Raw genomic sequence first — 19,321 nt, forward strand, 5'->3', positions numbered from 1 at the left:
AACCTAAAATGGGGCTTCTTTCACCTACTTATCACACTCATTACAAGCCCTAGGGCTACGATATCCATATACTACGGTGTGACGTATTTAACGACTAAAAAATAAACGTAAAAGCCTGGAAATAGCAAAAGGATAAGATGAGAATATTGGTCCAAAACAACGTTCTGGAAATATTTGATAATCGAGTTATGCATGTGGGTATGTGCACGCTGGAAACAAACCAAGTGGATTACGCTAGGAGGCTCCTAACAGAAGACAAAGGCTTCCTTTTGCCCGAATACACTTTGAGAGCCAGGGCATGTAAAAAAAAAAAAAAAAAAAAAAAAAAAAATTGTGTGCGTATGCGCGCGCGCGTGTGATGTGCGTGTGCGTTTCTGGAGATCATGCAAGGACGAACCAGTTTCATAAGCGAGACCCCACGAGTTCGATGCACGGAAGATACGGTGAGAGAAGACGAAACATACATTCTTCTATACATTGTACAAACGTAGTTTCACTTTCTTCTTCAAGCAAAGGTAGTTTCCATTTATTTTGTTCAAACTACATACAAGCGATGTTATGCCTTAGGGGGGGAGGCATACAGGGGGGAGGGGGGAGTCTACTCATCACAATAACCTCCCCAAACTCCCACTCCCAGTTCCACGCGGTGGGAAGTGAGAAACCCGTGGTAGGGCAAATCCCTGTCAGTTGCGGCGAGCCGTAGGGTTACATACAAACGTCACACATCCTATATAACGTATAGTTAGCCTTGGACACAACTTGTATCGGTGACTGTACACACAAACGCACCCCTTCGAATCCCAACAAACACAAATTTGGACAAAACCGCTCAGCAAGTGGGACTCGAACCCTTGACTTCGAATCCCAACAAACACAAATTTGGACTAAACCACTCAGCAAGTGGGACTCGAACCCTTGACTTCGAATCCCAACAAACACAAATTTGGACTAAACCGCTCAGCAAGTGGGACTCGAACCCTTGACATTTGTTTACCACAAGGCAAGAACGCTCCTATCATGCCACACAGAACATTCGAAAAACAAAGTATTCTCTTCCTTCTATTTCACACAACCACTCTATCCTCGATTTGCGTCCTCTGACCGTGCCGTCGTCAAAGAGAGATTAATGACGTGGCAATGGATGAAGAGGCGCCAGCATCCACTTGTCAATCCGTGGATCTACAACTCATCCATCCCTCCTACCTCGTCATGACCCTGACCTAGTTCTCTCCTTCGGTTTCCCACTATCTCTCACTCACTCCCTCTCCTCTCCCTCTCCTCCCTCCCACCTCTCCTCCCTCCTTCCCTCCTCCTTCATCCCTTCTCCAGATTAACAAAGACCTCAATCTATCTTTTTTTTTTCTTATGGGGTGGCAAAGAACTACATATTGTGAAGAGCTGGGCGCGTTACCGCCGGACAAGTAGTGCGTTACCGAAAAAACCTGGGGTGCATTTCCGTCAATGCGTTACCGATTTTAATTTCCTTAGAGCGGCCCGCAACCTAAATTTTTCGGTAACGCACTACCTGTCCGGCGGTAACGCACTACCTGACCGGCGGTAACGCACACCTGACCGGCGGTAACGCGCCCAGCTCTGCTCCCGTGACGATAGTCCCAGAACCTTCTATTGACAAGAAATACAAAGGTACTGTATACAAAGGAGATCCACAACAGCAACAGGCTATTGGCCCCTACGAGGCTGCAAATGGTGGAAACACTTAGGATAAACACGTAAGATGCTGTAATGACTGCTATTTATTTTATATTATTTGTTTATTATTTGTCTGTTTATTATCATTTATTCGATTTTCATTTATTATTAGTTATCTGTCAAATTATCATTATTTACTATTTACCTGTTTATCATTTAACTATACCTATGCATTTATTTTATTCATTATTATTTATATTATTATAATTTTTATGTATTCTTTTTATCTTTAATATTCTTTTCGCATCCGACCTAGTTATGGACCAAAAGGTCTCCTGTCGGCATGCTCCGTCTTTGTAATCCTTTGTGTAGGAGCTCACGATGCTGAGAATTAAGAAAGATTAGGGCTGGACTCCATATTTTTTATATTTAGGGGCTTTTTAAAAGTGTCAATTGTATTTAAAACTCACAACACGAACAGGAAGTTTGTTACAAATATTTAGAATGCGGTTAAATATTCTTTTTTCTTCTATTTATTGGTGTTTATTTTATAAACTATTTTGTTACTATTATCTCTGACACTCCTGATGTTTAGTCTTCCTCGTTAATCACTCTCACTCTCTTCGTTGTACTCCTCCCCATACTCCTCATACTTCTCACGTCACTCCTCTTTCAGCGCACCTCCGAGTATCGTTTCTGTAATACGATGACGTAACACAAGACCATGACTCGTCTCAGTACACTTTCGTAACGAGAAACATCACAGTGCTCCGGTGAAGTGTGATGGTTTGGAATGAAGCTGGGTGGTAATGCTGAGGTCTTTGTCGCTGATACCAGCGGAGGTGACTGCGGAGCGCACACACACACGCACACACACACACAAAGTACACACATATATCCATTTCTGTGACTCTAAATACTCCAAAAATAATCCTACACATTGTAAAGGAGATATCCTTCCCATCGTGACAAATATTTCTAAACGATTCAGTCTTAATCTAATCCATCACCACAGACCCTACATGCCACACCCTCCTCCTCCTCCTCCTCCTTTTCATCCTCCTCATGTTGCTCCTTCGCTGCGGGAATGTGATTTTATTCTGGCTGTTGTCACATAATCCCATCGAGTCTATACATATATAAATCATGTAATCTAGATGTATTTATGCAATTGTGGTTAATACAACACATTTTTTCAGCTACAATTAGTAATGAGGTTTTCAAAAAATAAAATAAAAATAAATAAATTAATGATAATATAAAAACAAAGGGTTTACACAAAATCTCAAAAGCAATGCCTCACATGGACTAAATTCTAAATTCATTTTATGTTACATTTCTATGTATTCCTCAGTACAAACAACAAAAACAAAAAAACGCGGAAACGGTGATTCTACGAGGAAAAGCAAGGAGGAGGAGGAAGAGAAATAAGAGAAGTAGGGAGGAGGAAGAGTGAGTAGCAAGAGGAGGTAGAGGATGAGGATGAGGTAGAAGAAGAGAAGGAAGAAGAAGAGGAGGAGGATGAAGAGTAGGATGAGGAGGAGGAGGAGGAGGAGGAAGAGAAATAAGAGAAGTAGGGAGGAGGAAGAGTGAGTAGCAAGAGGAGGTAGAGGATGAGGAGGAGGTAGAAGAAGAGAAGGAAGAAGAGGAGGATGATGAAGTGGAGGAGGAGGAGGAAGAAGGGGTTACCGTCACCCATAGTTCCCAAAGCCGTTCCCACAAAGAACGCTGACGCAGAGCAATTCACTTTCTTCACGCGTGCGTGTGCGTGCGTGCGTGCGTGCGTGCGTGCGTGCGCGTCGTCTCGCTCCTCAGCCGCTATTTCACATAAATGGGTCAAAAGCTGACCCACATCTCCCTACCTTGCCCGACTTTACGCCCCTCCGCCCACCCACCCACTTTCATAGGCTCTTCGTCATAATACAAAACGTCCGACTACTAAAAGCGATGAAGAGGTCAAATTGGGAGGAAAAAAAGAGGAAGAGGAGAAAGCAGAGAAGGGAGAAGAGGATAAAATGGAAGAAGAGGAGGAGGAGAAGGATGATGATGATGATAATGAGGAGGAGGAGGAGCAGGAGGAGAAGGAGGAAAAGGAGGAGGAGAAGGATGAGGAATAGAAGAATGAAAATGAGAATGAGAATGAGGAGGAAGAGGAGGAGATGGAGGAGGAGGAGGAGGAGGAGGAGGAGGAGATGGAGGAAGAGGAGCAGAAGGAGAAAGAGAAGGAGAAGATAGGAGGAGGAAAAGGAGAAGGAGGAGGAGGAGGAAATCGAGGAGGAGCAGGAGGAGAAGGAGGAGGAGGAGATGGAGGAGGAGGAGATGGAGGAGGAGGAGATGGAGGAGGAGGAAGAGGAGGACGATGAAAAGACAAGAACGGTGAGGGCACCAGCTTGTTACTGACGCTCCCGTATGTATTTAGTATTCACACGTCCATTTATGTATGTTCGCATGCATGTATGCATGTGTGTGCACGTATGCACGTATCCAACATACTGTACAAGACACAGACAGATGAAGAGAAAGAGAGAGAGAGAGAGTGAGAGAGAGATAGAGTGAGAGAGAGAAGAGAGAGAGGGAGGGAGAGAGAGAGAGGGGGGGAGTGAGGGAGGGAGGGAGAGACAGAGAGAGGGAGAGAGGAGGGAGGGAGAGAGAGAGAGATAGAGAGAGAGAGAGAGAGAGGGGGGGGAGCGAGAGGGAGGGAGGGAGAGACAGAGAGAGGGAGAGAGGAGGGAGAGAGAGGAGAAAGAGAGAGGGAGAAAAAAGAGAGATAGAGAGAAGAGTAGGAGAGAGGAGTGGGAGAGAGAGAGGGGGGGGAGTGGGGAGAGAGAGAGAGAGAGAGAGAGAGAGAGAGAGAGAGAGAGAGAGAGAGAGAGAGGGGGAGAGAGAGAGAGAGAGAGAGGGAGTGGGGGAGAGAGAGAGAGAGTGGAAGAGGGGAGAGAGAGAGACAGAGACAGAGAGGGGGAGAGAGGAGGGGGAGAGAGAGAGAGAGAGAGAGAGAGGGATAAAGAGAGAGAGAGAGAGAGAGAGAGAGAGAGAGAGAGAGAGAGAGAGAGAGAGAGAGAGAGAGAGAGAGAGAGAGAGAGAGAGGGAGAGAGAGGCGGAGCTCGACTCTTAATCTGTGGGATTCAAAAAATTTAGTCACACAAAGACAAGCCTCAGTGAAGGAAGAAGGGAGGAGGAGGAGGAGGAAGAGAAGACAAGAGGGGAAGGAGGGGAGGGAGGAAGAGGAAGAGGATGAAAGAGAGGAGGAGGGAGAGGAGGAGGAGAGAAAGAGAGAAGAAGGAGAGAGGACAAGGGGGGAAGGAGGGGAGGGAGGGAAAGGGGAGAGGGGGAGAAAATAGCGGGGGGAGGGGAGAGGAGTGAAACGTAAATAGACGAGAACGAAGACGTGTTCGAAAGAGAACAATGGAAGATGGCGAGAGAGAAAAGGAACAAGAGGAGGTTAAGAATAAAGTTTAAGAAGAAGGAAGACGGGAGGAGAGCGACCAAATGGGGGAGAGGGGGGAGGGGAGGGGGAGGGGGAGAGGGGAGGGGAAGAGGGGAGAGAGGGGGAGAAAGAAGAGAAAGTGAATATCGTGAATCAAAGACATAAGCGAGTGTCATGGGCCAATGTGAATATGGAGACAGGGAAGAGAGGGGAAAGAGAGGGGGAGAGGGGAAAGAGAGGAAAGGGGGGAAATAGGGGGGAAAGAGGGGAGAGAGAGGGGAGAGAGGGGAAGAGGGGGAGAAAGATGAGAAGGGGAAAGTGAATCTTGACACGAGCGAGTCATGGAACAATGTAAACGTGGGAGAGGGGAAGAGAGGGGAAGAGAGGGGGAAGAGAGGGTGAGAAAGAAGAGAGGGTGAGAAAGAAGAGAAGGGGAAAGTGAATCTCGACACGAGAGCGAGTCATGGAACAATGTAAACGTGGGAGAGGGGAAGAGAGGGGAAGAGAGGGGAAGAGAGAGGGAGAAGGGAGAGGGGGAGAAAGAAGAGAAGGGGAAAGTGAATCTCGACACAAGAGCGAGTCATGGAACAATGGGAACGTGGAAAGAGGGGGAAGAGGGGAAGAGAGGGGGAGAGGGGAAGCGAGGAGGAGGAGGAAGAGAGGGGAGAAGGAGGAAGAGAGGGGAGAAGGAGGAAGAGAGGGAGAGAAGGGAGAAGAGAGGGGGAGGGGGAAGAAAAGGGAAAGAGGGAGAGAAGGGGAAGAGAGGGGGAAGGGGGGAAGAGAGGGGGAAGGGGGGGAAGAGAGGGGGAGGGGGAAGAGAGGGGGAGAAGGGGGAAGGCTAAGGTGTAGCGTGATGCGGGGGAAAGGGGAGGAACACGTGACTGGTAGAGGAATGCAGAGTGATGAAACATCAAATCTGATTCGAGACTGATTTTGCCTTCCGCCCATTCTTGGACTTTGTGTCACAAATTGAGGAAAGACTGTCACAAATTTCGAAGAAGAAGAAGAAGAAGAAAAAGAAGAAGAAGAAGCAGAAGAAGAAGAAAAGAGGAAGAAGAAAAAAGCCGAAGAAGAGGAAGAAGAAGAAGCGAAAGAAGAGAAAGAAGAGGGAGAAGAAGAAGAGGAAAAGAAGAAGCAGAAGAAGAAGAAGCGAAAGAAGAAAAAGAAGAAGAAGAAGCCGAAGAAGCGAAAGAAGACGAAGAAGAAGAAGCAGACGACGAAGAAGAAGAAGAAGTGGAGGATGAAGAAGAAAAGAAGAAGAAGAGGAAAAATCAAAAGTCAGCGTCAGTACCGTTCCTATGACGGATGTTACCTACAACGAAGTCATGCCCTGTTCACACTAGCGGTTTGAACCGCGGCGGTTCAATGACAACTCAAGTCAACGGAGGCGTTCACACACAACCGCGCAGTTTTTCCTTGACTATGCGGTACCGCCGCGGTTTCCGCGCGGTTCAAAACGCTAGTGTGAACAGGGCCTTAATGTTACTCGTTACAATTACAGTTGACCGTATCAAAGATTTTTTAGAAGAATAATCACTAACTTAGAAGACTTCCGGTAAGGATTAGAAAGGAATTTTTTTTTTTTTGCAAAATCTTCTGCATCTTTGGACCGGCTTCGAACAAAATGCCTTTAGGTTTCCAATCTCAGTTTCCAGAACGCGCGTTTGAAGAGAGAAAAAGAGAGAGAGAGGGAGAGAGGGAGAGAGAGAGAGAGAATTCAAGTTTCCAGGATATGCTTTTGTTTAAAAGAATCCAATCTCGGATTCCAGGACATGCGTTTGAAAAGAATGAGAGAGAGAGAGAGAGAGAGAGAGAGAGAGAGAGAGAGAGAGAGAGAGAGAGAGAGAGAGAGAGAGAGAGAGAGAGAGAGAGAGAGAGAGAGAGAGAGAGAGAGACTCAAATTTGCAGTATATGCTTTTTGTAAAAAAAAAAAAAAAAAAAAAAAAAAAACCGGATTCCAGAACATGATTTTGTAAAGCGAGAAAGAGGGAGAGTTTCCGGGATATGCCTTTGTTTAACAAAAAATCCAATCCCAGTGTCCAGGACATGCGTTTCTTAAACAAAAAAGAAAAAAAAGGACAGGAAGGGTGGAGTGGGAAATGGATGGGAAGAGAAATAGAGAATGGAAGGGAAGAGGAATAGAGAATTGAAAGGAGGGATTTGGGCGAGGGAAGGCGAGAAAAAGAGGGAGAGAGGGGAGGAGGGGAGGAAGAGGAGGGGAGGAAGAGGGGAGGAAAGAAGGAAGAGGAGGGGAGGGAGAGAAGGAGGAGGAGGAGGGGAGGAAGAGGAGGGAGGAGGGGAGGAAGAGGAGGGGAGGAGGGGAGGAAGAGGAGGGGAGGAGAGAAGGAAGAGGAGGGGAGGAGAGAAGGAAGTGGAGGGAAGGGGAAAAGGAAGAGGAGGGGATGGGAGATAAAGGGAAGGGAGATGAGGGGAGGGGAGGAGAGAAGGAAGAGGAGAGGAAGGGAGCGAAGGAAGAGGAGGGGAGGAGAGAAGGAAGAGGAGGGGAGGGAGAGGGGAGGGTGTGAAGAGAATTGGAGAGGACAGGGTAGAATATATGGGGAGAAAAAAAAAAACAAAGAGAAAATTGAGAAAAGTAAAAACGAGAAGAGATTACATGGAGTGAAACAGAGGGAGAGGAGGAGAGGGAGGAATAATGAAAGAGAGGAAAGAGAGAGGAGGAGAGATTTTAAGAAGAGCGAAAATGAAGAGAGAGAAGAGAGGGGGAGGATGCCCCCGTTCCTCTTCCTCTTTTTCCTCTCCTTCCACCTATTCCTCTTCTTCCTTATCTTCCTCCTCTTCCTCTTCTTCCACCTCTTCCTCATCATTTCTTCCACCACTTTCCCTTCTTCCCCCTCTTCCTCTTCTTCCACCTATTCCTTTCGGTCTTTGCCAAGTGTCCAACAGCGACAGATATAAACTGTAATACGATCGGGATCGGCATACACATGTATGCCTCTATTACCATCATTACCACCAACACTACCACCACCAATTTTACCACTACCACCACCATTACCACCACCAACTCTACCACCATTACAACCACCACTACCACTACCAAAAATACCACTACCACCACCAATACTACCACTATCATTACCACCACCACTACCACCACCAACTCTACCACTACCACCACCAACTTTACCACTACCACCAACTCTACCACTACCACTACCACCACCAATACTACCACCACCACTACCTCCATTACAACCAACTCTACCACTACCACCACCACCAACTTTACCACTACCATCACCACCAAGGTTCGTCACCTCCACCCCGTCACGTCACATTCCACCACATTACGAATGTCACGCCGGGAGGAGGAAAAAGTATGTTGTATTCTGTCACGCCCCGTCACTTCACATTGAACAATGTCTCTCTCTCTCTCTCTCTCTCTCTCTCTCTCTCTCTCTCTCTCTCTCTCTCTCTCTCTCTCTCTCTCTCGTCACGCCAAAAGGTAACGCCCCGTCACATGACATTGTACAATGCCTCTCTCTCTCTCTCTCTCTCTCTCTCTCTCTCTTCTCCCCTCTCTCTCTCTCTCTCTCTCTTTCTCTCGTCGCGCCAAAAGGTAACGCCCCGTCACATGACATTGCACAATGTCTATCTTTCTCTCTCTCTCTCTATCTATCTATCTCTCTCTCTATCCATCTCTCTCTCTCTCTCTCTCGTCACACCAATAGGTAACTCTCCGTCACATCATATTGCACAATGTCTCTCCCTCTTTTATCTCTCTCTCCCCCGTCTCTCTCTCTCTCTCTCTCTCTCTCTCTCTCTCTCTCTCTCTCCCGTTACGCCTAAAGGTAACGACCCGTCACACATGGCGTCACAACTCGACCATGACATTTGCATGACACCCCGTTTGCCTTCGTTTTGTCTGGTGACATGACTGGACTCGAACCCTAAATTGTGCACATGTGGGCACGCACACACATTTTTTAATATAAATTTTATTTTTCCTAATTAAAGAAATTAATCGTATTATTTTATAATAATAAATAATAACATGGACCTTTGAAATGTAAGTGCACAATTTCATATTTTCACGTGTAGCTTTGAGATCGTTTGTTCGGTGTTCGGCGGCGGGGGGGAGGGAGAGAGAGAGAGAGAGAGAGAGAGAGAGAGAGAAAGAGAGAGACAGAGAGAAAGAGAGAGACAGACAAAGAGGGAGTGTGTATGAAAGAGAAACAGTGACGGTGGACGAAAAAAAAACTTTCAGGGAACTATGCAGAGGGGGCCCCCTCATCTTCCACTCACGAAATAAGACTCGAACTCGACAAAGGCAGAAAAGGAACATCGAGACTCCTTCAGGTTGGGCAGAGACATCGAGAGGTGCCCTCATTTCAAGAAAGAGAAAGAGAGAGAGAGAGAGAGAGAGAGAGAGAGAGAGAGAGAGAGAGAGAGAGAGAGAGAGAGAGAGAGAGAGAGAGAGAGAGAGAGAGAGATTAGAAGACTTCCAAAGCAAGGCGATCGGGCTTCCGCTTGCTTCAGCTGACTTCACCTGGAACACGTACAAGGAAGAGTTGGGAGGGAGGAAACGGAAGGAGGAAGGAGGGTAAAGGGAGGAGGAAGTAAGGAAGAGGGAAGGGAAAGGAGATAAGAGGGAGGATGGGGGAGGTAGGAAGGAAGGGAGATGATGGAGGAAGGAACTAGGAGGGAAAAGGAGATAAGGAGGATGAGGAAGGACGAGGGAAGAGAGAGAACGGAGGAGGGACGAGGGAGGAGAAAGGAGATAAGGGGGAGGAAGGAGGGAGGAGGAAGGAGGGAGGAAGAGGGAAGACAGAGGACGGAGGAGAAAAGTGGAAGGGGAAAGGAGAGAAGAGGGAGGAGGATGTGGGAGGGAGGAGAGAGGAGGAAGGAAGAGGGAAGAGTGAGGACGGAGGAGGGAAGAGGGAGGATGATGTGGGAGGGAGGAGAGAGAAGGAAGGAAGAGGGAAGAGTGAGGACGGAGGAGGGAAGAGGGGGGATGGAGAAGTAAAGAGGTATGACCAGAGACAATGAAGTCTGCCACAAGAAGAGAAAGAATAAAAATAAATGAAAAAATAAAAAGTAACAACAAAGCGAAAGACACGAGTGGAGTGAAGAGGAAATACGAGAAGGGAGTCGAGGGCACTTGAGATGTCAGAAGATCAATATGACAAAAGACACGAAACGTCAACAACAACAACGACAACAACAACAACAACAACAACAACAACACAGAAGCTTTACCAAGCAACACTCAGAAACAACTTCGCCTCCCTCGAAGTCCAAAAACGAAACAGATTTAATTCCCGTGGCGTCGGATAACACAGATAATATTATTTTATGAATCGGTTTGACGTCGCGTGCACTGTGGAATTTAATGAACCATACCCTTGGTCCAACTCGCTCGTTAGGTTAAGGTTAGATTAGGTTAATTACACTTATTTGTAGGTTATGAAAGATTTAATACAATGATCATTTTTATGGTAATATTCTAATAAAAGGTTATAAAAGACTTAACACAAAGATAATCTTTATAATAATATTCTTAAAAATTTGGGTTAGTCTTGACAAGATCCTTTCTGCCTCCGGAGGTCCCGAAGAAGTCCTACATATATATGAAACTAATCCCCAAGAAGGAACATTTGGCGCCAAGAAGAGACATTTGGCGCCAAGAAGGGGCATTTGGCGCCAAGAAGGGGCATTTGGCGCCAAGAAGGGGCATTTGGCGCCAAGAAGGGGCATTTGGCGCCAAGAAGGGGCATTTGGCGCCAAGAAGGGGCATTTGGCGCCAAGAAGGGGCATTTGGCGCCAAGAAGGGGCATTTGGCGCCAAGAAGGGGCATTTGGCGCCAAGATGGGGTATTTGGCGCCAAGAAGGGGCATTTGGCGCCATGAAGGGGCATTTGGCGCCAAGAAAGGACATTTGGCCACAAGAAGGGACATTTGGCGCTTTAATACAACTCCCCAGAAACAACCCTAGAGGTACCAGAGTCTACCGCCAGTTGGCACCCCCAGGAACAACAAAGGAAACTTGGGTCTTGGTGAGAGACCGGATGTGACGTCACAAAGAAGAACCGGATGTGGTTGCACACATTTTCACCTTTGGCGCGGACCCGCGGTACAGTTACGGACCGTTTCAGATGTGAACAACTTTTCATATTGCTATGGACCAGATTGAGAGTGATCGATTTTGGGAATGAGCGAATGTAACGGGGAAGCACCCAAATAAACATAAGAATGGAGGAGACTCAAAGAGACCATAAGGCCTACACTAGGCAGTTACATATCCCTTACAACCTGTCATCCCTATCCACAAAGTTATCTAACCTTCTCTTAAAACAACAGATAGTTTCAGCGCTCACTACTACATGGTTACTAACTAAGTCTGTTCCATTCGTTAACCACCTCTGTGGGTAAACCAGTTCTTGCATAGTTCCTTCTTAAACCTTAACATACGAGTACACGTGGACTCACACAGGCGAGATGTGTCCCACAACTGAATAAAATCGCCTGGCGGCAGCCAAGAGAATGTGTGGAAGCGGTCATTGTCGTCTCCAGGTCCACGGGTTCGAGTCCTTCAATACCTCAGAGAGTAAAATCGTCAGGCGCCAGCCAAAAGCCTCAAATTTTCTGTCGTGACTACAAACACAAGTGTTCAAGTGAAACCTTGATTCTTATGACTTCCTATTGTGAAACACAAAGGAAGGTCTGTGAGTCTGTGTGTGTGTGTGTGTGTGTGTGTGTGTGTGTGTGTGTGTGTGTGTGTGTGTGTGTGTGTGTGTGTGTGTGTGTGCGTGTGTAACCACAGGTGATGCCATAATGTGTAAGAGGTCTTTGTGCCAACACTGTGTGTGTGTGTGTGTATGTGTGTGTGTGTGTGTGTATGTGTGTGTGTGTGTGTATGTGTGTGTCTGTGTGCGCGTGAAAGAGTAACATAGAGAGAGAGAGAGAGAGAGAGAGAGAGAGAGAGAGAGAGAGTCTGTGCACTAAACACTGTCAACATCCACTGCGACAGTGATTCAGCACTGCAATTGCGTCTCTCCTCTTTCACTTTCCCAGAAAAATAATAACACCACAACTCTATCAAATTCAACGAAAAACAAGACTCCATGACGACGGCAGCCAGATGACTGTTGCCTAGCAACAGCTGCGTATAAGAAAATTCGGATCACATGATTAATTGTCACCCCAGAGCGCCCAAGTGAAGAATCGTCACCCCCACGAGATCCCACCTGAAGAACTGTCACCCCAGAACGCCCACATAAAGAATCGTCACCCCAGAACGCCCACATGAAGAATCGTCAGAGATCCCACCTAAAGAACTGTCACCCCAGAACGCCCACGTGAAGAATTGTCACCCCAGTACGCCGAATATCAACAGTGGAATAAAGGTTACGTTAGGTTATGTTGAATGAGGGTTATGCTTATTGTCATCAACTTATACAACCGAACAGTCGTAAACCCAGGATAGCCCACATGAAGAATAGTCACCCTAGGATAGCCCACTTCAACTACTACCTATCAAAAATTATTCATTTATCGTTTACTTATTTATTAATTTACAGGTCTATTCATTCGATAGATTTTGCAATGACTCTTGCGCAAGTGCCAAACCTTGTTTATTACTTGTGTGGTGATATTGTTTTCGGTGATAATGGCATCACCATGCAATCCCACCGCTGCCACCAATGTCTCGCTCTTTTCAACTCGGAAAGTTTGTTTATACTTGAACCCTTGATAACTACGTTCAGCTCGCACCTTTTCTTGGCTCGCTACTCGAGTTGCAAAGAGTCTCACATCTGCAGCTAAGAGGGTCTGTTTCCTTGAGGGGAAACATCCACGGCGACCGGTTCTGGAGATCCTGCAAGAGCGGTGATGGTTCCAAACACCTCAAAACTTGAGCGAAAGACACAAAGAGATCGCACCATCCGAAGATCGTTAACTAACGCTAGCTGCGTCATCGGAAGCGTGATAGTCTCGTATTCGCTCAATTGTGGGTTCGAATCCTGCACCCTCTCTACCATTCCCAGCAGTCTTTGCGTAAACGTGGCAGCTACGTGCCTCCTGGGGTAAACTCTCTCCTTCAACTTCAACCACCATCCATTTGAGAGCTCTGGAGAGGTCTTCACATCGTCATAGCGTTTGCAGACTCCTCCTCTACAACTTCCCGTCTCTGTCGTCACACGTCACCGACACCGGGCGTCACGAATGTGACGTGATTCCACGTGTCGCCGAAGCCATTCCTCGTGAGAATGCAAGGATACGCACGCACGCACGCACGCAGACACGAAACCAATAACACACATGCAAACCCATAATTTTTGTTTATTTCACGTTCTTTTTCACATACACACACACACACACACACACAAATATACACAGTTTTTCACCTAACTAAACGTAACACTCGCAGCATCCGAGTCACAGATTCCTACGCTCCTCTTCTTCCTCCTCCTCCTCCTCTTCCTCCTCCTTCCTCCCATCCTCCTCCACCTCCAACCTCAGGGTCGCACCGGGTCATGCGTGCCAGGGCCACCTCCATCACACTGACGTCACGTGCTCATGACGTCATAAACATGACGTAACACTTCGTCCAAGGACCTCCTCCCCCTCCCCCACTCGTCACACCCCTCTTGCCTCTGTCCCTCTCGCATCGAAAATAGGTCACAGTCAATCGTGTTCCTACTCATTAGGGGAGAAAGAGAGAGAGAGAGAGAGAGAGAGAGAGAGAGAGAGAGAGAGAGAGAGAGAGAGAGAGAGAGAGAGAGAGAGAGAGAGAGAGAGAGAGAGAGAGAAAGGAAGAGTGAAAGAGAATGATGTAACAAAAGAAATGTGTTTTGCTACATGAAAGGTGAGGTAAAGTCTCCGTTGGACTTCCTTGGGTTTATTTTCTGGTACGAAGATTATGTACAATGAGAGATAAGAGAGAGAGAAAGGGAGAGTGAAAGGGAGAGAGGGGGGGAGAGAGAGAGAGAGAGAGAGAGAGAGAGAGAGAGAGAGAGAGAGAGAGAGTGAAAGAGAGAGTGAAAGAGAGAGAGTGAAAGAGAGAGTGAAAGAGAGAGAGAGATAAGAGAGAGAGAAAAGGAAAGAGAATGAAAGGGAGAGAGAGAGAGAGAGAGAGAGAGAGAAAGTGAAAGGGAGAGAGAGATAAGACAGAAAGAAAAGGAAAGAGAGTGAAAGGTAGAGAGAGAGAGAGAGAGAGAGAGAGAGAGAGAGAGAGAGAGAGAGAGAGAGAGAGAGAGAGAGAGAGAGAGAGAGAGAGAGAGAGAGAGAGAGAGAGAGAGAGAGAGAGAGAGAGAGAGAGAGAGAGAGAGAAGACCCTACCACGCTGTACTTTTATCTATCGGATCCTGAAACGTCTCAAAGACCTCAGGACATCGAAGGAACGCAAATGAATAGCGACCCCAAGACGAGGTCGAGGTGGAGCTCGAGGAGGAGGAGGAGGAGGAGGAGGAGGAAGAGGAGGAGGAGGAGGAGGAGGAGGAGGAGGAGGAGGAGGAAGAGGAGGAGGAGGAGGAGGAGGAGGAGGAGGAGGAGGAGGAGGTTCCTCACGTGGCGAAGACACGAGATGTCCAAGGGCTAGATGTCTGGGGAGTTTCACGTTCAATTGCTGTGCACAGTGTCGAGTTTCTGCATACATGTGTGTACATGTGTGTGTACATGTGTGTGTACGTGTGTGTGTGTGTGTGTGTGTGTGTGTGTGTGTGTGTGTGTGTGTGTGTGTGTGTGTGTGTGTGTGTGTGTGTGTGTGTGCGTGTGTGTGTGTAATTCACCATGGTCTTGGTTCACGTGTTGGACTCGTGATCGACAGTTTTTACCCTCCCCGAAGAGAGCTCAGAGCTCATGTATGACCGGTCTATGGGTAATGCTGTGACCTTACACGCACACACACACACACACACCCAACTCCCCACCCACGAGTTGGAGTAACGACTCGCAGCGATAGTGAAATTATTTCAGCCCTGGGCGGGATTCGAACCCGGGCCGCCGTGTGTATGTGTGTGTGTGTATGCGTGTATGTGCGTCCGTGTGCGTGTGTGTGTACGTGTTTGTGTGTGTGAGAGCATCGTGCGTGCAAGGATTAATATAATACCAACGTATATTAAAGAAGGAGCCAGTTTATCGTTACTTTTACTCATTTTGGGGACTTTTACCCCAAAAATTCCCTAGATTGAACATTCTTTCCGAAAACTGCGACAGTGACGATGGCCTCCAAGGGCAAATTCGGAAAACGGTTCGCCATTTTGAGTCGGAAATGTGTCTCTGATTGCCAAAGACGAAGAGTCACGAGGAATAGGGAGATGGGGAGATTGGGAGATGGGGAGATAGGGAGATGGGGAGAAAGGGAAATGGGGAAAAGGGGAAAAGGGGAGAAACGGAGATGGGAAAATGGTGAGATGGTGAAATGGGGAGATGGTGAGATGGGGAGAAGGGGAGATGGGGAGAAGGGAAGAAGGTAAGATGGAGAGATGGGGAGAAGTGGAGACGGGGAGAAAGGAACTAGAGTGGGGAGAAGGGGAGATGGGGAGGAGATGAGAAGGGGAGAAAGGGATATGGGAAAATGGGGAGAAGGGGAGAATAGGAGGAGGGGAGAAGGGGAAATGGGGAGATGGAGAGATAGGGAGAAGAGAGGAGAGGGAAATGGAAGAGAGAAGGAGAGGGAAAGGGAAGAGAGAAGGAGAGGGAAAGGGAAGGGAGAAAGAGAGAAAAAGAGGAGAGAAAGAGAGGGAAAGGGGAGATTGAAGGAGAGGAAAAAGGAAGAGAGAAGGAGAGAGAAGAGAGAAGGAGAGGGAAATGGAAGAGAGAGAGGGAAAGGGAAGAGAGAAAGAGAGGAAAAGAGAGGAGAGAAAGAGAGGGAAAGGAAATGAGGTCGAAGGAGGGAATGTCATAAACATGTCGGCTTCTCCCCGACCAATACTTCATTAAGCTTCCTAATTACCTCTTTCAACACAGCGACTGGTAAACCAATTATCAATTATTTTCAAAAGTTTATGGAGCGTCCACTAACAGTATACAATAAGGCGTTTGTGTTCAGAGCCGCTCTACCTTTGCAGCAAAATTCTGAAAGGTCTTCTGAAAGGTCTGGCGATGTTTTTATACACACACACACACACACACACACACACACACACACACACACGCACGCACACACACACAAACACATAATATAATATATATATACATATATCTATAGATATACATATATATATATATATATATATACATATATATATGTTGTGACCTGGACGCTCGACCACGCAAATGACAAAATCGTTATCAAAATGTGGTACTTGGCAACTCCCGTGAGGGAGGAAGTGAACGCAGAGTTGCCAAGTCCAATTTCCTGGCGATTTATAACAACCGAAACATTCTGACAACAGTTGTGTCATTCCCGTAATCGGTTTCACGTCACTAATTAAATGTGGCGGCACACTAGGCTAGCATGCTACTTGCTTTTGCTACTTTGTCTGAGTAGAAACGAGTTCGGTTACAATATTCTAGACTTTTGTAAGAATATCTAGACAATGTGTATTTTAGGTTTAACTTCTCTTAGTTCGTCATTCAGCTTCGGAAATTCAAAAAACAAAAAGATCGTCACCGAAGTCGTTTCTACTCAAACGAAGTAGCAAAAGCAAGTAGCATGCTAGTGAGAAATGCCTAGTGTGCAGCCACCTTAACACGGAGAACGCCAGCTTCCCAACCATCAGTTAAAGAACGAACCGTGACGTTTCTCAATGCTACCAGTCTACCTTCGCTGCCACGACAACCATACTTCCTCCACCGGGGTGGGTGTGGGTGTGGGTGTGGGTGTGTGTGTGTGTGTGTGTGTGTGTGTGTGTGTGTGTGTGTGTGTGTGACAAGCACAAGAGTAACGCATTTATACTTTTAGAATTACAATAAACACGTAAAAAAGAAAAGCACAACAACTAGCCACATCAAGCATTCACGTTTATTGAAATTCCAGTCAGCGAAAGACACCAATATTGTATTTCCACTCAGTCATGCCAGGAATTTGTGTGGACAACAACCAGGCACTGCTTTCATTCCCAACACTGCTGAAAAGGGCTCTACCACAACCACTACCACCACCACAACCACCACCAACTTCACCACCATTCTTAATAATGATACATACATACATATACCAAAGGCTTTTTCCCCCTTACACGGGGGGTAGCCAAAAAGAAAAAGGCATAGAAAATCGCTCCCACCCATTTCATTTCCCATATATTCCACTCCCCTCCACCCTCCTCCCTCCCTCCTATTTTGGCACCTCCTGGATGACGGGTCATCCCTGCATCCTGTCCCTGTTAATAATGACGGTAATCATAAATGGCAGTGGACGGTGACAGTGGAAACGGTTGCTCCACTTGATTTAATGGTGGAGGAAAGGCACCAGTGCCAAGAATGGACTTTAATACTAATGATGACGATGGCACCACTCGTCTTATCCCATCCAATCTGACGCAGAGCCTGGAAATAGGGAAAGACATTTCCACACCTCCTACCTACCTCCTATCCCCTCCCTCACTTCCCCCTCCTAACCCCTATCTCCCACCCTTCCCCCCCTCCTGACTCCCAACCCTTCCTCCCTTCCCAATCCTAACTCCTACCCCACCCTTCCTCCCTCCCTTTCCTTTCCTATCTCCTACTCCTTCCCTTTCCCCTTCCTAACTCCCACCCCACCTTTCCCCCTCGTAACTCCTAACCCTCCCCTCCCTTCCCTTTCCTATGTCCTACACCTCCTTCCCTTTCCCTCTATTCCCCCTCCTAACCCCTCCCTTCCCCATCCTAACTCCTACCCCTCCCTCCCTCCCTCGCTCTCTCCACCCCTCCTCTACCACCTCAGATGACCCACTTCAGAAGATTCAATAAGACTTAACTCATTTCACTCTTTCACCTTGATTTGATCCATATATACGCGTGCCAAGCAATGTTCCCTCTATTATTATTACTTTTTTTTTTCTTTTTTTTTTTTTGCTGGGAGTGTTTGCTTGTGCGTAAACTTTGCCTACTCTAAACAGTTTCTGCGCACCCATGGCGACAAAGTTGTTTCATATGCAAGATTTAGAAGAGAAAGAGAGAGAGAGAGAGAGAGAGAGAGAGAGAGAGAGAGAGAGAGAGAGAGAGAGAGAGAGAGAGAGAGAGAGAGAAACAAACAATTATTGGTTTGACGGTTGGCAAGTTACCATATTTTTCAGAGAATTTACAACCTGATGTTTGGGTGGAACTTCTTTTTTGAATGGATTTTAATATAATTTGAAAACCTTTTCTGTGCACATTTTTTCTTTATGTGCGCTAGTTGTAAAACATATATGCGCATGCGTACATGCTCACAGCTAAAGAGAGAACGTTGCTGCCAAGATAAGAATGAAGGAGTCTGCAAGAGACCATAAGGCCTACACAAGGGCAAGATATTCCCTCTGGCGAGGAGAGGAAACCTTTCTCCAAAGTGCTAAAACCCTCATCTAACCTTTCCACCTCATCTCCATCGTCCGCGTCTGTTGTGGGAAAATGTCTTCTCCCCCTCCCTCCCTTCCTCACCCTCGTGGAAGGAAAGGACGCTGTTATGAAGACTGCCCTCGATATCTGCCCTCTCCTCACTCCTCACTCCTCACCCTCCATCCTCTTCCTTCCTCCCCATCATTTTATATTATTTGTTTGTTATTATTTGTCTCTTTATTATTTCCTTGATAATCATGAATTGTCAATTTATTATTATTTATTATTTACCTGTTTGTTTATTATTCAACTTTACCCATTTATTTTACTTATTTCATTTATATTAGAATTATTTACTTGTTTATTATTATATATATATATATATATATATATATATTTTTTTTTTTTCATCCGACCTAGTTATGGACCAAAAGGTCTCCTGTCGGCATGCTCCCTTTTTGTAATCCTTTGTAAAACCTATCATACCAGACCCACATCCATGGGGCGGTTCCCAGGGTTAGATGACTAACGAAAGATGAAAACATTTGAACCTGGAGAGAGAGAACACTACATTGTTTTATCTTTTTTAATGCTTAACTGATGAATAAGGTCATTACAAATTGAACCATTTGATATCCATTGCGGTACCATTGTATATTCAATTAGTCTTAATATATTACCTTTCCTTGTTTTTTAATGCTTAACTGATGAATAAGGTCATTACAAATTGAACCATTTGATATCCATTGCGGTACCATTGTATATTTAATTAGTCTTAATATATTACCTTTCCGTTTTCTATGTCAGGTTAATGGAGGTACGGGTC

The 19,321-nt window shown here is 46.3% G+C and overlaps 1 protein-coding gene across 4 annotated transcripts in view; it reads right to left on the minus strand.

Moving 5' to 3' along the window:
* Positions 1 to 19,321, minus strand: part of S6kII (Ribosomal protein S6 kinase II) — a 1,295,804-nt gene that overhangs the window by 402,082 nt on the left and 874,401 nt on the right. For 2 of the 4 annotated variants that reach the window (XM_076174452.1, XM_076174451.1), the window contains exon 2: positions 1 to 115. This exon is cut by the window's left edge and continues 1,762 nt beyond it. The exons of the other annotated variants lie outside the window; for them this stretch is intronic. The gene's annotated coding sequence lies outside the window, so the exon portion shown is untranslated. The remainder of the gene's footprint in view (positions 116 to 19,321) is intronic. 4 annotated transcript variants of the gene reach the window in all.

Source organism: Oratosquilla oratoria, chromosome 36 (genome assembly GCF_046742065.1).
Source record: "Oratosquilla oratoria isolate Oo_2021 chromosome 36, ASM4674206v1, whole genome shotgun sequence".
Lineage (NCBI taxonomy): Eukaryota > Metazoa > Arthropoda > Malacostraca > Stomatopoda > Squillidae > Oratosquilla > Oratosquilla oratoria.